At 43.3% G+C, this 19,618-nt stretch overlaps 1 long non-coding RNA gene across 1 annotated transcript in view; it reads left to right on the forward strand.

Moving 5' to 3' along the window:
• The window catches only part of LOC135280133 (uncharacterized), a 34,743-nt gene extending 17,815 nt beyond the window's left edge, over positions 1-16,928 (forward strand). Inside the window, exons 2-3 of the long non-coding RNA XR_010347190.1 lie at positions 8,988-9,059; positions 16,545-16,928. This is a non-coding gene — a long non-coding RNA (uncharacterized LOC135280133). The remainder of the gene's footprint in view (positions 1-8,987; positions 9,060-16,544) is intronic.
• Positions 16,929-19,618: the final 2,690 nt, after the last annotated feature.

Genomic DNA, 19,618 nt, shown 5'->3' on the forward strand with positions numbered 1-19,618 from the left:
GGATGAAATGGGTGGCCACACCTTCCTTTAAATCATCAGCATAACGTGTGGATTTGGCTCAAAGTTTATGATTACAAAGTCCTGCTTCTGCTTGAAGTGCAGGATGTTCTGCTGGATGTTTACCTTTGCCTTGGCCAATTCTGAGAAGAATAAGGGAAGGAAGGATAGGGGTGTGAGGCAGGAGCTCCTGGGACAGCAGTGTTTTGCTCAAGAAATGTCCAATTCTGCTGCTTGGTTGGCAATTATTGTTACTGATTTTTCTGCTACTTAATTTCTTCCTGTCTCCTAGTGCTTGGAAAGGCTGATCTCAGAAATGACCTCTACAAGGGAAAATCCCTTATTGTCTCTGTCAATACTCAGATATTATATTGGTTGAGGAGCTCAGAAGGTGGTGGGATGGGGTAAGGACAGCCAGAAGGTTGGTGGGAATGGGAACAGGATGATGTAAGATCCGAGAGCTGTGCCAGTGCCTTTGTTGCTATTGTTGTTACACAAAGACTGCAAAAAAACCCACAAAAACCCAGCCCAAGTGTGCCATGTAGATCATGCTGTGGAAAAGTGCTCCATCCTCCTCACACAAGCCAAGCCTGTTCCTAGAGAACTCATGAACTGGAAGTGAAAAGCAATCAAGGTGAATTCTTCCCTGTTCCCACCACAGATCTCTCTCAGCAGAGTGAAGTTGCATCATCTCTGTGGACTTTCTGGGCAAGGTTTGCCACTAACTGTTGTTGAGGGTTTAAAAAAATCTAGAAAATTGTATCATTGCAAAATCCGTGGATCTGAAGTTGCTTTGTGCTTGGTTTGGTGTTCACTTTGATCTGCCTGGAGAATCTAACCATAGTTAGGTGTTTAATAAGCAGGGACAGAACTTCTCGCGTCTTTTGGCCGATCCCCTGAACCACTACAGGAAAAACTGCCTTCATCATTCAGGTGAAAAACTCTTTAATCTGCTCTAAATTACTTCCCATGTGGGAGCTCCACAGCCTCTCCAGTCAGCTGATTCCAGTGCTTTCCTCTCATTCAAAGGGTTTTCTTGATGTCTAACCTGAATCTTTCTTGCCAGAGTCTAAGTCCATCCTCCTCACTGAATTTTCTGTGGACATGCCCAGTAAAATGTTTTCTTGCTTGGAAGTCTTTTAGAGACTGTGGTCATGTCATTCCCTTGCTGGAGGCCCATTCGCTGAGCTCAGCAACCTCAATTTTCTTAGTCCTCTCTCATGGCCATATATTTGGGTTGTCTGATAATTTTTCTCTTTGGATTTTGTATTCTTGGACTCTCTCCAACTGTTCCAAATCTTTCTGAAGTTGAATCCCAAAATGGCTTGGTGGTGGCACAGCAGAGACCACAGTGACAAAGAACACAGCTGTTGCATTTTGTTGTGCATCCTATGAGAAATACTGCATTTTTTTTTTGGGGGGGGGGGGAACAAATAATAATTATTGACACCTGTTTGGTGTTACCATTTCACAGGGTATATCTGCAGGGGTGTATTTGTGCTTATTAATTTCATTTATATCTATCCGTATTGGACTTCATCCATCTTTTCTTCTGTTGTAAACATCATGCTGCTCTTCCTCTTGTTCTCTGATGTGTTTGCAAAGGCTTCCACATCTATGTCATCTGGAAATTGAGTTTCCTGAAGATCTTTGATGAACCAACATGATAATGAGGTGTTGACTGGCTCTCTAGCTATGCCTGGATACCAGGAATGGACACTCCAGGGGAATGGAGGTAGCTGCTTTGACACCCATGATGAAGAAGCACTAAGATTTTATAGGGCAAAAAGTGGCTGAGTACCCCCAGCAGTTTTGTCTAAATATGACCAAATCTGAGGCTTATTTTACGGCTGAATTTTTTTTTATAGACAGTCCAGATCAGGAATTACTGACCCTCCCCGAGGGCTAAAACTTTCCCTTCTCTGGGGACTGGGAGCAGCCTGAGAGCCACAGCCTCATAAGATTTCCAGCTTGTACCAAGCAGTTTCTGTGTGGGTAGGAAGCACTGCGGTAAAGGGATCTGAAGATAAGAAGGGGCAGAAAACTTTCAAACAGAAAGTGTGAACCAAAGCTTGGTGAAGTCAATGGAAACTCTCTGACTGGTAGCTCGTGGCCATATGGAGGACTGCTAAAGAGGGACACAAAGAAAAGCTATACTGTTGAGCTAGAAAGGTTGTTATGATGGGAGAGGAAAATACATTTCTGTAGTACCTTCTAGGGCTCTGGAAAGACAGCCTTCCACATGTTGCTTGGAAATGTTTAGAGAAAGCCCTTTTGAGTTGAATAATTATGGTAACACAGGACTTGAAAGAGAGAAAGAGGAGGTGGAACAGAATAAAACTAAAACAGAAATACAACAAATTTAGAAAAACTAAACCAAACTTTTGGCTTTCTGAAACTCCAGGTGGTATGTGCTATCCTGCACCCTTTTAAGGTTTCTGTTTTGAAAATTTACTTTCTCCTATCTGTGTACAGAGTACATCATGGTTTCCACAGTGAAATCTGATCACTGTTTTCAGTGCAGCAGCTCCGTGGGCAGTGGGGATGATGGAACCGTAGGCTCTGGCTGTGTTTAGGACCCAGTGCCATGCAGATTCCTTCCCATTGTCTTCTTTACTCCCACATTTTGCTGCCATTCAATTAAAGGTGCTGTGTGATGAGGATGGTTGAATGCAGCATTTTCCCCAGACAGATAATTACTCTGCCTTTTGCCTTGTCCTTCTAATCACTCCTAAAAGCGGTGCTGTTGGTGCCTTTTGTGAGCCTGCGAGTGTTCGTGTGTTTACATAAAGTCTGAGGGCAGAATTTGTCTGTGCAGTAACGTTTTATCAGCAGCAGGTAGCAATTGCAGGAGAATAAGTCTCTGTCTGCTGCTTGGTTTCCAGAGCCTGTAGACTGCTCGTTACAATAATGAGAAATGCAAGTAAGCAGCGTCGCACCAGCACTCGCAGTCCCACTTTCTATTGCTGTCATCAAAGGCTTCAGGAAAGTTTGCATTCAGAGTAGTTTTTTTGCTAATGCACATATATATGTGCACATTACTGTCTGGGAAATCTTGTGCTGTACATAGCAAGTTATGGGTAAGGCATGGTCTGGGTTTGGGTGCTCGGTTCAGTGGCTGTGGCCAGGTGAGAGCTGAGGTTGAGAGCAGAAGGTCAATGTAACTCCAGATACCCAAGAAAGAAATTGTCTGGGAGAGGGATCATGACCAGAAAGCTGAAATGTGAAGCTGTAGGACCCTGGAGCACGAGGGTGGTGTGGATTTTAACCAAAAAGCTGGAATCATCCTGACACTCACAAAGCACTTAGGGGAGGATTGTAGAATCCCACTTTGTAGATGACTCTCATTAATTTATGCCTTTTCTTTTGTTTTGTTTGGGGAAGTGGAAGCTTTTTCCTGGCACTTACAGGCTTGTATTGTATTGAAGGGACAAAATTACTGCTCTTAGCCTGGATTCCCAGCTACTGAAAAGTTAGTGTGGAAACCTGGTAATAAATCCCATGGTGATTTCCCAGCGTTGCATTTCATGCAGTACTTTCAAGCTTACCAGCCACACTTAGGCTGGATAAAATTGATGCAGGTAAAATTCATAAAATGTGTTACTATAGAAAATCCTGAAATGGCATCAAAAGGAGCCCCAGGAACATACTAAGGTGTTATATGCAGCCTCTGTTGTGGCCAAAAATAAAACATTTACACAACCCAGACCTTGAAAGTGAAAAAAAAAAAATCACAGAAACATTTACTAGGAATGAGAAATTCATCAACTGAAAAATGGCATTTGTAACCTGAGAGTAACCTTTTTCTTTTAAGAGAAAAGTTTTTTTAATTAATCATGGCTTTATTTTTCTTTTTCTTCCTTTCTATTGTCCCTCTACCTTGGACTAAAATGAACTGAGGGATTGCCACAAAATCCGTGCAGCTTTTATAGCTCCTGTGAAGTTTGAAGAAAGACATAAAATGGAAGGTACCAAGCCGGCCTCATCTGAGTGTGAACTTTCATTCTTAACAAACACTCAAAATCTGGATTTTGCACAAGACGAAACACAACTGTGTGTTATATTGGAGGATCTGACCTTTCTTCTTGTGTACCTGCCTGTGTGTTAGATTTTCTCCTGCACTCAGAGGCTATTTTACATGTCCAAGAAATACTGATGTTCCAGGGTACTGCTTTAAACCCCCAGGAAGACTGCAGGGAGGGTAAATGTTTTTTAAACTTATGCTACCTTAATGATTTTGCAGTATTTCAGTTCACAGGCCCTTTTTTGGTGTTCCCTCTTTTTTGTTCTTTCCCAAACCTACTGGCACAGTTCTTCCTGGTTTTGGGCACCAGGGGGAGGTTTACTGGAGAATGGAATGATAAATTTAGGAAAGCCTTCAGCCTATTGCTTAATTTCTGTTTTACAGACAATTTTTGCTATCAAAGTTGTACTTTTAAATTCTTTTTTACCAAGATGAAGAAAGAAACCATCAGTTTACAACTCAACTCTATTAACCATGAGAAGAGGAGAAGATTCTTGAAGCCACTGGATTTCTGTAAGAAAACAAAGTTAGTCAGTCATCATCTGGATTTTACTTGATTTGGTTATTTCACTTAATTAATTTTTATAGTTTTATTGCAAAGAAATGTATATCCTCTTTGAAATTGCTTAAGTATTGGGATGAATATTTAACACAGAATGGGCAGGGATGGGGCTTTGAAACACAATGTCATAGCTATTAGAAAATAATGCATGGTCTCTTAAATATTTTTTTAAAATATCCTTTGCTTCCTTGCCAGTAAAAGGGAAAAGAAAGCTTAATAAAAAAAGGAGCAAATTGCTTTTGTGTTTGCTAGCAGCAGTTGGTTTCTGGGGACACTTGAAGGCTCTTCCAGCAGTGCTGGGGAACGAGCACGTGGATCTCATCAACTTCTGGAGCAGTTCCTGTGGCTGAATGGAGTCTGGTGTGAGTTTGTGAGTTATCACAGTCCTGCTGAACCCCCAGGGCTTTACTCATCCCCACTAGCTGATGATGGAGTCTCTTTCCCCCAAACATGTGCTCAGTGTTTTCTAACCTGTAAATGAAGCATTAGCTGGGTCAGAGGAGGGTGCCTGCAGGTTCAGCCAGGCTCTGGGCATTGGCACAAACCCTGCCTGTCCCCTGGGCAGACAAAGCCATGGGCACAAGCAGTGAGATGTGCAGTGTGCCACTGAATTCTGCTCAGGACCTTCCACGTTGCAGCTGCGTCACTCAGGGGTTCAGAAATCATTTTTCTGCCAGAAGGCCAAAGAAATATTTGAATCAAAGACAATTATTTCACTTTTATATGTTTGGTTGTGCTTTGGTGCGGGTCAAAGCCAGGCCCAGAGCCCACAGCTGCACTCCCAGCAGTGCTGGATGCTTTGGGATTGGCTGTAATTCATGGAAAGCACATAAAAAATTATTACTGAAGAGATAAGAGAGAAATACAGAGCTGAGCACACTCAAACTACAAATTTTAAAAGTTTCCATTGTTTACTTATCTCATTAAGGATCTATCTCCATGCAGGCACACAAGCAGCAGGTACAAATATATCTTGATGTCTATCTTTGTTCCACTGTATGTTTGCCTGCAGCTCTCTATAGATAGAAACATAAACTGTGTGTATATCCTGCTGCCTTTTGAAACGTGCAGAACATTACCAACAGTTTCTTTTCTCTAGTTTGCTCAAATGCTTGTGGTTAGATATTCTGAAAGTATAGAATTAAAAAAAAAAAGAAAAGAAAAAGATAAAAAGATTTTGGCACTTTGAAAAGGAGCTGCTTTGTTAAAAATATGTTTTTAAATTTTTCTTTTCTTTTTAATAAGCCAACAAACGATTTCATTTCTTGGCCTCTGCATGTTGTATTTGATAACATAAAATCAGATAATAATGGTGATGAATGAATATTAATTCAGAGCTGGAGGCACATACAGTGTGTGGCAGTATTGAGAGTTGGAATTTGAGTGATACAGTGGGATTTTCAGAGCAGGACTGTATTGTGTGTTTGTTACCAGGAAAGTCTGGATTTAAGAAATAAAGCTTCTGCTCAGAGTATGCAGAGTTTTTTTGCGCCTTATTGGCTCTCTCAAAATCCAAAATAAAAGGAGATGTTGAAAAGAAGAAAATTAAGTAAGATAAGAGGACTTTTGTAGTTATTTTATTTAAATAAGAAAATATTTGGTAGCAGCATTTAAACATGAAGAGTTAAAAAGGGAAAATTCTTTATCAAAATGGAACTAAAAGAACATAATGAACAGAAATTATGTTTAACAATTGAATTAAGATTACCTCTTGGGTAGATTTGATTATCTTCCTGATTTACCATTTATATTGAAAAAATACAAAGAATATGAGCATACCTGGCCTTATTATTTGCTAAAACAAGACTGAGTAGATGGGAACAGCCCTTTCAAAGTAATAATTTGTATCAGTATTTGGAGCCTCAAAGGAACAAAGACCTGTAATGTTTTATTTCAAAGAGTTTTACTTCAAAAGTTATTTTAAAAATCTATCAATTATTATTTAAGACAAACTCATCACTTTTGTAAATTTATAATGCTAAAGTGCTGTAGATAAACTACCAGGGTTCCCATTTTTAAATATTTTTCACTGTCACCATGTAATACTGAATTAATTCAATGTTACTTGTAGTTAGGATTCTACGGGCTTTTTCCTATTCTTGATAGAGTTAGGTTTCATCTTATGTACTTTTAATTATATAAGTCCATTTGGAATGACACTGGTATGAATTACTACAAAATAATTAATGGTTTAATCTTGATATTATCAAATAAGTAGTAAATAGTCAATGATTTGCTGCCAGGAGGATTTGTAGCTGTGGTTCATGAAAGCTCTTAACACAGGTATTGAGTTAACCAGGGGAATTTCAGTGTGAGACCGTTGGGAACATACTGCTAATATTGCATTTGTTTCCTCTGTGCCAGAACCAGCACTCAAAACCCAGCTGGCAAAATCCATCCAGGGTCACGGGGAAAAACTCCTACTCTGCTAAGTTTACAAAAATTAGTGTAGAAAAGCATCAGTTTATCTGACAAGGTTGTGGCTTGGAAATGAAGACAAACACAGGACTCAGTATTTTAAGTGGATAATTATTTACTGAGTTTCTGATCCTCCAGTTATGTACTCTGAGGGTTTGAGCCCTGCATCAGCTTTGTAAGGAACTTGTAGGTTTTTTCCTGCTTCAAGCTTATTAGAAGTTACTACAAGTAGCTCAAGAAAGGCTTTTGCAAGCTAAGTGGATTTGTGGCTAGCCCAGATAAATCCCATTATTGAGCCACAACTGGCTGGAGTTGTTCTATGGAATTGTTCTACTCCTTGATTCAATGGTTTTAATTTTCAATTTGCTGCCATGCCTATGGCAAAGTGAAATCCTGCTTTCTGTGGGCATTGACTGCAGTAGAAGCATCTCACACACGTGAGCTGGAAAAAATGAAGTAAAAATAAATCATAGAATCGTGGAATGGTTTGGGTTGGAAGGGACCATGGTGGTTTCCTGGTGAGGGATCAAGGTGTCAATGTTCTCCCAGAAGGTTGTTCCTTCTGGAGAGCTGTGTTCCCTTCCTTGGGAGTGTATGCAGAATTGCCTCTGGTTTTGTTGGAAGCTCCTGTGTGAGCTCAGTTCGGGCTACAAGAGCTCTGATGCCATCAATTTGTGATTCACAGTTTTGAGGAGAGCTTTCCTCAACAAAATGAGCTGAAGCAGCTCTAAAATACTCATTAAGCTGACACGGAGCTGTGTTCTCTGATACAACCTGGGTTTAGGAGGGCTCTGGGAGAGTTTAATAAAGTTTTTGAAAGATGTGTTTTACATTAGAGTGTGGGGGAAATTGAGGCTTAGTTTTTTGTATACAAAGGCACTGGATTGTGGTGTTAGGGTGGTCAAATGGAGAAGGCACTGCAAGTGTTTGAGCACAGATATGAGTGCTGACTTGGAGAGCTGCCTGTCACAAGGATGGGACCAAGCAGGGCCTTTGAGCCCTTCACACCTGGAGTCCTGGGCTGGAGGGCAAGCTCAGGTCCAGGGATGGCTGAGCTCCTGCAAAGTGTCTGCTCAGCTGGTTAGACTTTGCCCAAAGGTGTGAGGAAAGAGGAATATTTAGGAGTTGAGTCTTGACATGGGAGGAAGCAGTATCCCTTTGGCTGTGCTGTGAGAGAGATGGAGCTTTGGCTGCAGTTTTGACTGATCAGTTTGGCAGAGCTCTTTGGGAAGTCTCTCACAAATGGTACAATTCTCACCAGCCCCTCTCAGAGCTGGGCTGGGTGCCATGGTCCAGCCCTGTCCTGTTGGCTCACCAAGAGCTCTGCCTGGTACATCCCCATCCAGGTGTACTCACCCTCCTTTCTGCTGGAGAATATTCTGTACCACTCATACAGAATCTCCCCTGTCTGTCCTTGCTGCAGGTTTCCCCTTCAGAAACCATTTGAGTAGTTCTGCTAGTGAAAATCATAACCAAGGAAAGTTTTTAATTTGAACAGTCAGACAGACATGCACACACAAAAAAAACCAAAGAATGATCTGGAAAAAAATCCCCCAAACTCCATTCGCCTGACACAGAGTGACAAATGGAAAGAAGGGTGGCCACTGCCTGTACTCGACAACGCTGCGACGTGGTATTTTTGGAGGTATCTCGGGAGCATCTACCACATTTACAGCATGTGAGGCATCTCATCTGGAGCCGTTTTGATCTCCTGTAACCTACTCACAAACGCACATATTTCATAACAGGCCCTGTACCCTGATAAGGATCTCTGAGTTTCTTCTGCGCGGTATCTGCAAACAATTCAAAGCTGTTCCACACAAACAAATGTGAGAACCCCCTGACCACAGACTGCCTTTAGAGCAGACCAAGATTTGATGTTACTCATATCTTCCAGTACCTGTCAGAGTTCAAACAGGAAACCTGGTTTTTCCTCTCATGTCAACAACTTTTTTTCTTCTTTTTTTTTTTTTTCTATTTGAACAGGCGTTTGGCAGCAGGCTCATGCTCGAGCGTGGAAGTCCTCAATTTCTACAGGACAAACAAGTATGTGCTCTGGTACGTCATTGCTGACATTAACAAGAACTGAATATGTGGTTTTCGGTGATCCTGTGGGTGCTTCTGTAGAAACGGACACATTGGCTTTGAGCAACCACACAAGAAAGGGATTCATTCATACAGGATATAGGTAATGCGCAGCCCAGGGCTCACTGTCAGCGTGCTCTGCCTGGGAAACGTCAGAAAAAACTGGCTGCTCTTTCTCCTGGTACCGCTGCATTTTGTGCTTACACAGTAACACTTTTATCACTTCAGCCTGTTTGTCATTTATACGATATCCTGCTTGCCAGGGCTCAAATGAAAAGTTTAAACTGAATAATTATTTGTGTTCACTGATTAGGAAGTTTCATCTGAACACCTAAACTAATGATTAATTATCATGTCTCCAGAAAATACAAAAAAACCCTCATGCTGGATCAGCGACTTGGCCACAGCCACTCATTAATGTTTTGGCACTGCTGGGAATAGAAATTAGGAATTACAGATGCCATGCATCCCCCCCTTACACAGTACTCATTACTTAATATTTCATAATGCAGATTAATAAATGTAGAAACTTTCACCAACTTTCAGAACTTTCCAGTCCAGGCTTGGAAATGCTTTAATAACATTTACCTTAACATCTCCATGAATGTGGGAAGTAGAAGTTTATAGTAGAGAACAATTCTTGACAAAGACGAATTGTGACATAGAACACTGATTCTGTGAAGGAATGGATGACTTCTGAGGATTGTTTTCCCCATTTGATTTATGCTTGACAGATGCAAAAAAAACCCAATTCAAATACTGCTGCATTAAGAAAAGAACACACGGGCATTTCCATGACTTTCATCTTGCTTTGTATTTATGTAATGATAAAACATGCTTGTGTGACTTGCATCATCAAGGAGCAGAACATCTGGAAAAGTCTTGTAACAGGAAAGTGTCCATAAAGCTAAATATGATTGTTCTCTCTTTTTTCCCCCACTTTTAATAAAACTCCCAAAGCAAACAGCTGGATAACAGTATGACTAGCAGTAATACTCACTGTGGGTGACACATGCTGGAATGATGGTTATAGGATCCCAAGGAAGAGGCAAAGAGGTGTCATAGAATTTCTCAGTGGTGAGCCATGGCAGAGGCATGTGTGACAGTGGGTACCCCTGAGCTGCCCTGAGGAATACCAGGTTAAAAGCTAAAACAGCCTTTGGGAACCACCTGTCACTCTTGCAGACCATTTCAGTAATTTGCACTGCTTTATATCTTTATTTCTATATTTTCAATATAATTTCTGCCCATATGATTGAATTTGATTCTATATATTTTTCCAGTAGTTGTTTCAGGAGCCAAAGCACTTTATATAAAATCTGCAATCAAAAATGACACTGTAATGATATTTGTACAGCTCTGCAATGGTGCTCTGTGTGTTCCCACTGAGCAGCTGCAGGCCTGGAAATGCTGTCACCTCCTGCTTTGTCTATCCACCTCTGCCTTAAATGCTTGTAAACCAGTAGCAAGAAGAAAGGAATCATTTATGCTCAGTAAAGGAAATATTTGCTTTCTAATTTTCTTTCTAACTCTTAATGTTTCACGAAGCATCAGTGAAAAAAAAAATATTCCAGGTATGGGCTGCTTGGAAGCCTGATTCAGAGAAGACACATGGGCATGGGTTACATGGCTAAGGTCATGCTGTAGCAAACATCCTGCTGAATAAATGAGTATCCACAGTTCAAATTAGCAGCTCTTATCAGAAATGAGTATTAGAGCATTTACAAGCTTTTAATTATTTGCCTTCTGCTTTGAAAAATATCTTGATGTGCCCACTTGGTTGGTGCCCCGCGTTATCCATGGGATCTGCACTTACTGCCCGTGATTCCCTGGGGCTGATCCTGACTCTGGGGATGCTGGTGATGAGTGTGGTCCTGCAGATGTGCCTGGCTGGGCTTCCCCTGCCTAGGGTGGCTAGGGAGGGGCTGATCCTCAGAGCCATCCAGTGTCACCAGAGTTACTGGTGGAATGGGTCAGTTCTTGGTGCTCACATTCCCCAAAGGCCCCTCAATGCTCCATGTGCATCACCATGTCCAGAGGGGTCTTCATGAAAGTGCTGCTGATCCCTGCATACACAGGGGCATGATGAGCTGAAATTGGGTAAATAGAAGTAATTATAACCAACCAATCTTCTGGGGCAAACTGGGCTTTCCCCAGCAATTGTAGGTGTTGCTGTTAGCAGTGTGTGTACAGTGGTGTGTATTTTTATTTTACTAGCAATTGAGTGATAGGTCATTCCTACTAGCCTGTGTTTCTAGGAGAAAACAGATAAATTTGGTTCTTTTTGAAGGGTTCTGTTACAAATAGGAGATCTGATCACTCTGTAACCTTTAGAAAACAAATGGTTCCCATTGCTAGAGATTAGGACATGCATTAGGAGCTCCTGTAACCCAGCATCCACTGCAGTTCTGCTGAACACGTTCATTGGTATTTATGTAGGGTTTGAAACTGATTGAATGGGCCTGTGGAGAATGCAACATCCTGCCCCAAAGAGCAGTGCAGCTCCTGACTCCCTGCAATGTGCCAGTAAATTGGGCTCCTACCTGCACAGCCAAGTTCTGGGAATTCAGTCACTGTAAAATCTGTTTGTTACTATATTTCATGTTGTCACCAGGGCCATTGCATGCTGGAGTTGCCTGGGCCCAGCCTGCCCACCTGCCTGGTGGTGCTCTGCCAGGTGAGTCCTGTGGGGTCTGATGTGAGTGTGAGCTCTGCTCCCTTCCCCTTCAGTCTGCCCAGAATGGCAGCAGGGCCAGCGCTGACTGATGCTGCCTTTATCAGAGAAGGAGCTAACCTGGTGCCCCAGACTTGTTTATATCATCTGTTAGACAGAAATTCGTTTGGACTCTGGGTTGGATTTTATCTGTTTGAAATGGGAAACTATATCAATATCCTTTTGTGTCTCTTCCTATTGTATTTTACAGTTCAGAAGACAGAGGGAACAATGGGTTGAATTAAATAAAGTGTTTTACAGATTCTGCTCCAGAACCTTTGCTTGGTTTCTTAGACTTTATAAGGTGACAATATTGATTTACTGGGGACACCTAAGCCTCCAACAGAGCTCAGAGAGTGGGATCAGGACTTGTCTCTGATGCTGTGGTACCTGCCCGCTTTCCACTGGGCAGCAGGGCAGGGAGAGATCCATGTGAGAAACCACAGCCTGCCCTGTGGTGGGTCAGCTGCCTTGGGATGCCCTTTTTAAGGGATGACTTGGGACTTTTGGAAGGTGCTTCTCGTCTTCAAGGCCATAAATAACCTCTAAGATGTCAGGCTGGCATGTAGAGGGGAACAAGAAGGTCCTGCCTTCTTCTTCTACCCCTACACTTTGCTCTGTGCAGCTCCAGCCACCTGGCCAGGCTGTCTGCAATGTGTGAGGATTTCACCAGGCAAAACCAACCATGCCTGGCTGCTGTGCAGAATCCTGTTCTGGTTAATACCCACCACAGGAGTCACAAGCTCCTCACTCAGGCCAGTGGCAATCTGCTGAAAACAAAGGGTTCCTTAATAGCCGAGATAAGCAGATAAGGCACGGCTGTGCTATTTAAAGCACAGCATTTATACCTGAATGAAGTTACTCCAATTTCGGAGCAGAGTGTTTGCTGGGAAAGCTGTATTTACATTCCACCCCGGGGACTGAAGCGCCCTTGCACACTTTCATGTATCTCCTTTCTTCAAAGTCAGATGTTTCACCTACAGCTTCATTCCTGCCTACAATTACACCAGGCAGCTCCCTTCAGTCCTTTTGTAGCTTTTTTTTTGATAAACAGTAGTGGCAGGCACAGAGGTGGCTACGAGCTATGTCTGCACCTCATTACCTCACTCAAAAGCAATGTTGTGTGCTTTGGGACAGCCCTGTGAGTTAGGAAAGTGGTGTTTTACAGATGGGGAAGAGAGACAAAGAGCCGGTGAGTGCCTTGCCCGGGATCCCACGGGATGTTGGCAGCAGGGAGTTGTATTTCTGTCTAGTGCCCTAACCACTGATCCATCCTGTCTCCTGCTTTGGGGCGAGAGAGTCTGAAAATGCCATTGATTTGCACTTTCTAGTTCTGGGGAAGAAAGGTAGGGCTGACTAGACTATACAGGGAGACATGCAAAAATAAACAGCATGATGTAAATTAGCTTTGTAAAACTTTAATAATCTAGGATGCTATTTAGAACACACAGGCAAGGAGATGTCTGTTAAAAAAGAAAAAAGAAAGATATGATTTTAACCAGATAAAATCCCTTTAATTAGTCTGAAATTCTTGCCTATGTTTTATAGCAACATACTTCCATATGCATGCCAGAAAGTCGGGGAAACATGGAAATCATTGTCAATTTGCAGCATTCACTGCTGGGATACAGCAGATTATTTCAGTGAAAGCTAGATAAACTGTGTCTGTAGAAAACACTTATTTGGTGGTCTCTTTGCTTTGTCATCTTCCACTGCACATCTGGTCTGGGAAGGATTAAAGAGCCTCTGCTTGAGAATCAGGTTGCTTATATGATGCAATATTTAAATGATTTTTGTTTTTTATAAGTCTGGAAAAGTATTTGTCATCTTTGTGGTGCTGGTTCTAACATTGAACCCCTCTTGTTGTTGTGGGTGACCTTGGACCATGATGGAAAGCAGTATTCTCCAAACTAGAGGTGTTTGCTCTCACTGATATGGGGTCAAGGCTTCTCTTACATCTGCTCAGCATCAAGGTGGTCCCAAAGGGAGTTTTGGAGTGTACCATGATATAGGTGAGGTGGATTAATGGTTGGAATAAAGATCATGAAATCTCCTTGTTCATGGGGATGCACACAGATGGACTCTGGGACCCGAAGGCGTGGGGCACAGGAGGAGCTCTGCACCAGCTGTGGAGCAGGCTCAGGGCAAGCGTGCACTGGGGAAAAGAACGTTCTTGTGTATTTTCCATTGCACTAACCACAGGCAGTTTGTTTTCAAGCAGTTCTGTTACTGCACTGTGGCAGGAATGGGCTGCGTGTCCCTCCCTTTGTGTGTCCCCACCTGACACCTGAGGCACGGGGGGCTCTGGGGCTGAGAGCACAGCTCTGGCTGGGGAACCAGGACAGGAGCTGCACATGCTGACAGCACCTGCTTGCTCTTGTGACACCCTGCCTTTAATTTTCAAACACTGAAGGTATTTTCCCCAGATCTCTGGTTGCCTCCATGAGGTGTGTGTTTGGCCCCGAGCTTGGCTGCCAAAGGGGGGACACCAGCTCTTTCCCACCCCAGCTTCCCCAAGAGGGATGGTGCAGCCTTGACCTCAAGCACCAATTAGCCACCAGTAAATTGGTACTAATGCTATTTTGCCATCAGGTTTTAAAGCCACTGATGTTTGCTGTGACAGTGGACAAGGTTGGGTGTCACCTCCACGAACAGGTGATTTGTCAAGGTCATCTTTCTGCTGTGCAGAAGCAGCACAGTGAGAAAAGGGGGTGGATTCAGAGAATCCCATGGTTTGGGATGCATGTTGGCTCTCAGCTCACAGCCCACAGCTGGCACAAAAGCTGTATCATAGCAGGGAACCCCCTGCCTTCCCTGACAATGGCCCATGATGGGAACATGGGGAAAGCAATTTTCCTTTTCTGTCTCAAGTTCTCTGCTGCCTTTGTTTCCAGGTGGCTCCATACATGAGTGGTCTTTTGGTCTCCAGTTTTCATGAAAATGCCTGTACAGCTGAGAAAAAAATCAGAGCACATCTTTGAAAATAAATATTTCTTATTTTCACCTTCTAGCATAGTATTTTTTCTTAGCCATACTCTCCACAGCCGAGTCTGTGGTTCCACCAGAGGAATGCTGGCAGCTGAGGACAGCTCCATCCTGGGGTCTCCCCTGGACCACCTATATCCCTGTGCAAGGATGCACCATGTCAGGTGTCCCCTAGGTGGCTGTGCCCTCAGGAGAGTTCATGGCATTCCAGAGAAGGAAGCCAGTGCTAGGCTGGGGTATTGGCAGTGTCTGCTGTCAGGGGTTCCATGGCCTTGGAAGAGGCAAACCCTTGATTTTCCAGTCACTTACCAGTCTGGGTAAGAGAAGGGCTGTGCAAATAAATGCAGTGTTTAATAAAAGTGAAAACAGACAGAACTGGGTATTTCACACTCACTGTAAAATTGAAACCTGATTTCTTTTGGTTAAAAAATTCACTGGCTTTTTTTTCTTTTTTTTTTTCCATTTAGAAATGAGTGATTTTTGAATAAAGAGAGGAGACTTTGTTTAGAAATGAGTAAAATTTGTGCTATCATTAAGCAAAGGGGATTTGCAGTGGGAATATCTCAGTTTGTGCTGACATCTGTGTGTGTGTTCCCATATAAGAACTCGGCTTGACAAAACACACATTTGGGGCTAAGTACTAACTAATCTGTTTTAGCATCACTCATGAAGAAAAGGTGAAAATGCTCTGCAGATGCACTTGACAGCTGTTTGCCAAGTCAGAGAAGATATATTTTCCTTTCTACGCTCTTGAATCGTGGTTTTGTAAATGCTTTTTTGCTGGGAAGTAGGGCCCCTCACTACAAGAAAGACATTTGTGGAATAAGAATTGTTAAGGTTGGAAAGTACCACATTTAAGATCACCAAATTCAACAGTGAGGGGCTGGAGCATGTCCAGAGAAGGGCAATGGAGCTGGGGAAGGGTCTGGAGCAGGAGCAGCTGAGGGAGCTGGAGGAGCCCAGCCTGCAGAAAAGGGGGGCTCCCAGGGGCACCTCCTCACTCTGCACAACTCCCTGGAGGGAGGCTGGAGCCGGGCAGGGTCAAGCTCTCTCCAGGGAATAAGCAATAGGACAAGAGGAAATGGCCTCAAGTCTTCAAGGGGAAGGTTTGGATTGGATATTAAAGCAAATTTGTTGACTGAAAGGGTGGCCAAGCCATGGCAGAGGCTGTCCAGGGCAGTGCTGGAGTCACCATCTGTGGAGGGATTATAAAGGTGTTTGTGTGGCACCTGGGGACATGGTTCAGTGCTGGGCTTGGCAGTGTTGGGTTAATGTTTGGATTTGATTATCTTAGAAAGCCTTTCCAACCTAAACGATTCTGTGATCCTCAGAATGCTCCATCACTGCAGGAACACTTGCCACACTTCCTTTGCATCCCATTCTGCCGTGAGTACAGGACTCTGATTTATGGTGGTGGTGTGAATGATGGGATTTGATTTGCTCTGATTTGCACTGGTCTGAGGCTCAGCACAGCCCACCTGCATTCCCTCTTGTCTCCCTGAGTGCAGAGCCCTGGCCTGCAGTGCTCCATGGTCTGACTGATGGGGCTGCACTTTGGGACAGAGGAGAACATTTTGCTGGATTAAGAAGGAGCTAAACAAAGCCCCAAGTCAGATATTAATTACATATCAGTAACCCTCCTCTTTTTCAGAAGTACCCACAAGGAATTTTTTTTGTCTTTCCATCTCTGAAATAACATTAATTTTCCTGTACTTTTGCAAATATTAACACTGTTTCTCTAACTTCTCTGTTCTTTCCAGACAGTCCCCTCTTCTCATCATGCCATGGATATATTTAACAGAAGAAAACCCATTGGATTTGTTGTCTGCTCTGTGGTGATGATGGGATCACTTTAGCTTTGCTAAATGCTGCTCTGAAGCAAGTCAAGAGGGAGAACAAGTCTTATAAAGAGCAGGTCACAACATGCACAAGGATTTTTGAAGAATCTGGGTATTATAGGGTTTTTTCAAGTTGGGCTCCTTCTCATGTTCTAGAGCACAGTAACAAGACAACCAGATGTAAATGAGCTCTTGATTTCATTTTGAGATGACAAAGATAATTAAATGCCAGGAAAAAGCTTCTCCTCTGCTGCCATTTATTGAAAATTTTACATTTTCTTGAATGTGTCCTTTAGGTGATTAATAAAAAATGAAAGAAAAATCCAGTATCTGATGATGTGTCACACTTTAAGATGAAATCGGTAAGTGAACCTGTTCATTCTCATACAACTCTGATTTCAGGAAGGTGGCAGAAAAGCCTTTTGCAGGATGAAACATCACTCACACAAGTATTTGCACAGGAAAAACCAAGGCAACCAGGTACAATCCAATTCCTGCTTATCAGCACTTATAGATTTTAGGGGTTATCTGTAACCACCCGTTTTTACTGAATTCCAGATTATTTAGTGGACTGCCACAAAGCTGCTGAGGTGTTGCTTTGATGTGCTGTAAACCATCATCTTGGCTCCTCCTGTGCTGGCACAAGGGGCAGAGCAACTGGAGTCACTCCATGGAAGAGTGACTCCATGGAAGTCTGATCAGCTCCATTTGGGAATGTCACGGAGATCCCACAGCCCAGATTTTACTTGATGCCAGCCTGAGGGAACTGGAGGTGTGAGGAAGAGGGCGTGGGGAAATGATAAACAGAATTTATCTACTTCTATTGATGTTGCAGAAAGAGCTCATTTCACACTCACACCAAGCAGGTGAATTCATCCACTTTTCTGTTTATCAGTGTGGTGGTCTCGCCCACAACACCACCCTCATTAGCTGCCATTCCTCACAAACAAGAAGCGCTAACCATTAATTCCAGCGCACGTTCCCAGCGCCCTGGCACTGGAGATGGGGCTCTCTCCCTAGAGAGGCTGTTTGATTTCTGCGGGCACTGTCACCACCTAGTGGAACTCGCTCCTGCTTTGCGGGGCAGCTCGTGCATTATCCTGCTGCAGGCTGTGCCCGTGGTCATTCATTCCTCCCCTTATCACCATGGCTTTGCCAGCTGGCAAGGTAAAACCTGGTTGAACCAGACCGAGCTGCTCCCAAGCTGGAGCAGAGGAAAATCTGCCGGATAAAGCTGCCACCCCACCTGAAAGCTTTTAACTGGAGGGTTGTGTTTAGAGGTGTTTGAGTGCAGGAGGAAAAGAGATCCTTTTGTGGATCTCTTGAACACTCAGGCTATTGCAAAGTGGAGATGTTGTGACTAGGTAAAATACAGTCACTGGCAATAATACATCAGGAGGTGTGTGTATGTCAGTCATACAGCCATGGTTATGTTAGTTAGTGTTTTGGTTCAGTTTACAAAGGAAATGTGGAGTGAAGACATGCCCTGCTCACTGCTCAGGTCTCTGTGCCATCCCTCCACGTGTGAAACATTTTCATGTCAGGACCAAAGCTGAGTTCTTGCTTTTCTGTCTAATGCTAAAAAAATGAAGATGAGCAATATTGTGTGTTTATCCTGCACTTCCCTCCCTTGTTGTGTCCTTGAAGCCCCTAGTGGGCTGTGATGTCCCAGAAGGGGGCTGGTGTGTTCAGAGCTGCTCCCATGCAAGAGCTGGAGGGTGGCACCACTTGTGTGATGATGCCTTGATTTTAGAGGGGTTGTTTCCATGGAGAAAAACAAGCCATGGACCCATTAATCAAAGCAGAAATTTCCCATTACTGAGGCTGAGAAGGCACAATAAGCAGGAAGAGGGTTGGGCACTCTGCCTGGCATTGTGGGTTTCTCGGAAATGATTTTCAGCACTATAGATCCGCTCACTATGCATAATAATGTAACTTTAAGGCTTTTCTTCCCCCATGTGCAGCTTTGGTTTGAGTTTTCCTTGGTTGTGAGTCACTGGTGGGCCACAGCATGTGCATCATCAAGGAATCCGTCCATAAGTTCCATTGTGAAAGCAAAGCCTGAGCTGGTGGATCCATCTGTCTCTGCCTTTCCCACAGACACCATGCAAAGCCCTGGGGAGCTGAGCTGCTTGCAAGGCACCTTCTTGCTTAAGAGAGGAAAGAGTCACAAAAATAGTGAGGAAAAAGGCAAAATTGGACTCTTCTGTGTAGTATGGGTTATCTAGCAGTCTCAGCAGAGCCCCTGCAGCCCCCCTGCTCTGCAGCAGCCCTGGATGTGCATCCTTGGGTGTGCAGCTCAGTGTAGGAGACACCTTCAGAAAATGGAAAGCCACTCGGGCTTCACTCTGTAACTTTTCCTACCAACAACACCAGTGCAACCGCTGAAAGGTCTTGGCTTTATGCAAGCAAAGCTGATAAGAGTGGATCACCCTGGGGAGAGTCTCATCCCCCCATGAAATGCCATCAGGGGCTGCCCTGGTTTGGTTTAGAATAGCCCAGCAACCTGAAATAATGCCACTGCTCATGTCTCATCCATAGCACTGAACAACACTTATGTGATTTTTCAGTTTCCTATATTTTAATTTAAAAGAGGCTTTTCCCTGTCTGCCTCTCCAGTTCACAAGTGCTCTGTGAGCAGGGGAGAGAGCAAATGAGGAGCTGGTCTAAGAAAAATGAAGGCAACCACATCAGAAAACACAGGAGCATAAACCTCACAAAGAACAGAAAATGAAAATGACTGCTTTTCAGCCAATTAGGCTAACTGTTGGGGTTTTTTTTGTTATTTTGCTCTTGGCTGCAGCTTGGAGCTAATGAAGCACAGTGAAGCAGCAGATAGCTTCTTTGGAGATCCCTACTGCTCCTTCTACGATCATTTGATACAAACTGCTGTAAGAATTGTGTGAGTTCTGGTCAAAATTTGAATTCAGGTATAAAAGCTGAACTATTATGAATTTATGGCTATATAGTATATATGACTTACAGGGCTTTCATGG

Source organism: Passer domesticus, chromosome 13, assembly GCF_036417665.1.
Source record: "Passer domesticus isolate bPasDom1 chromosome 13, bPasDom1.hap1, whole genome shotgun sequence".
NCBI classification, from domain to species: Eukaryota; Metazoa; Chordata; class Aves; order Passeriformes; family Passeridae; genus Passer; species Passer domesticus.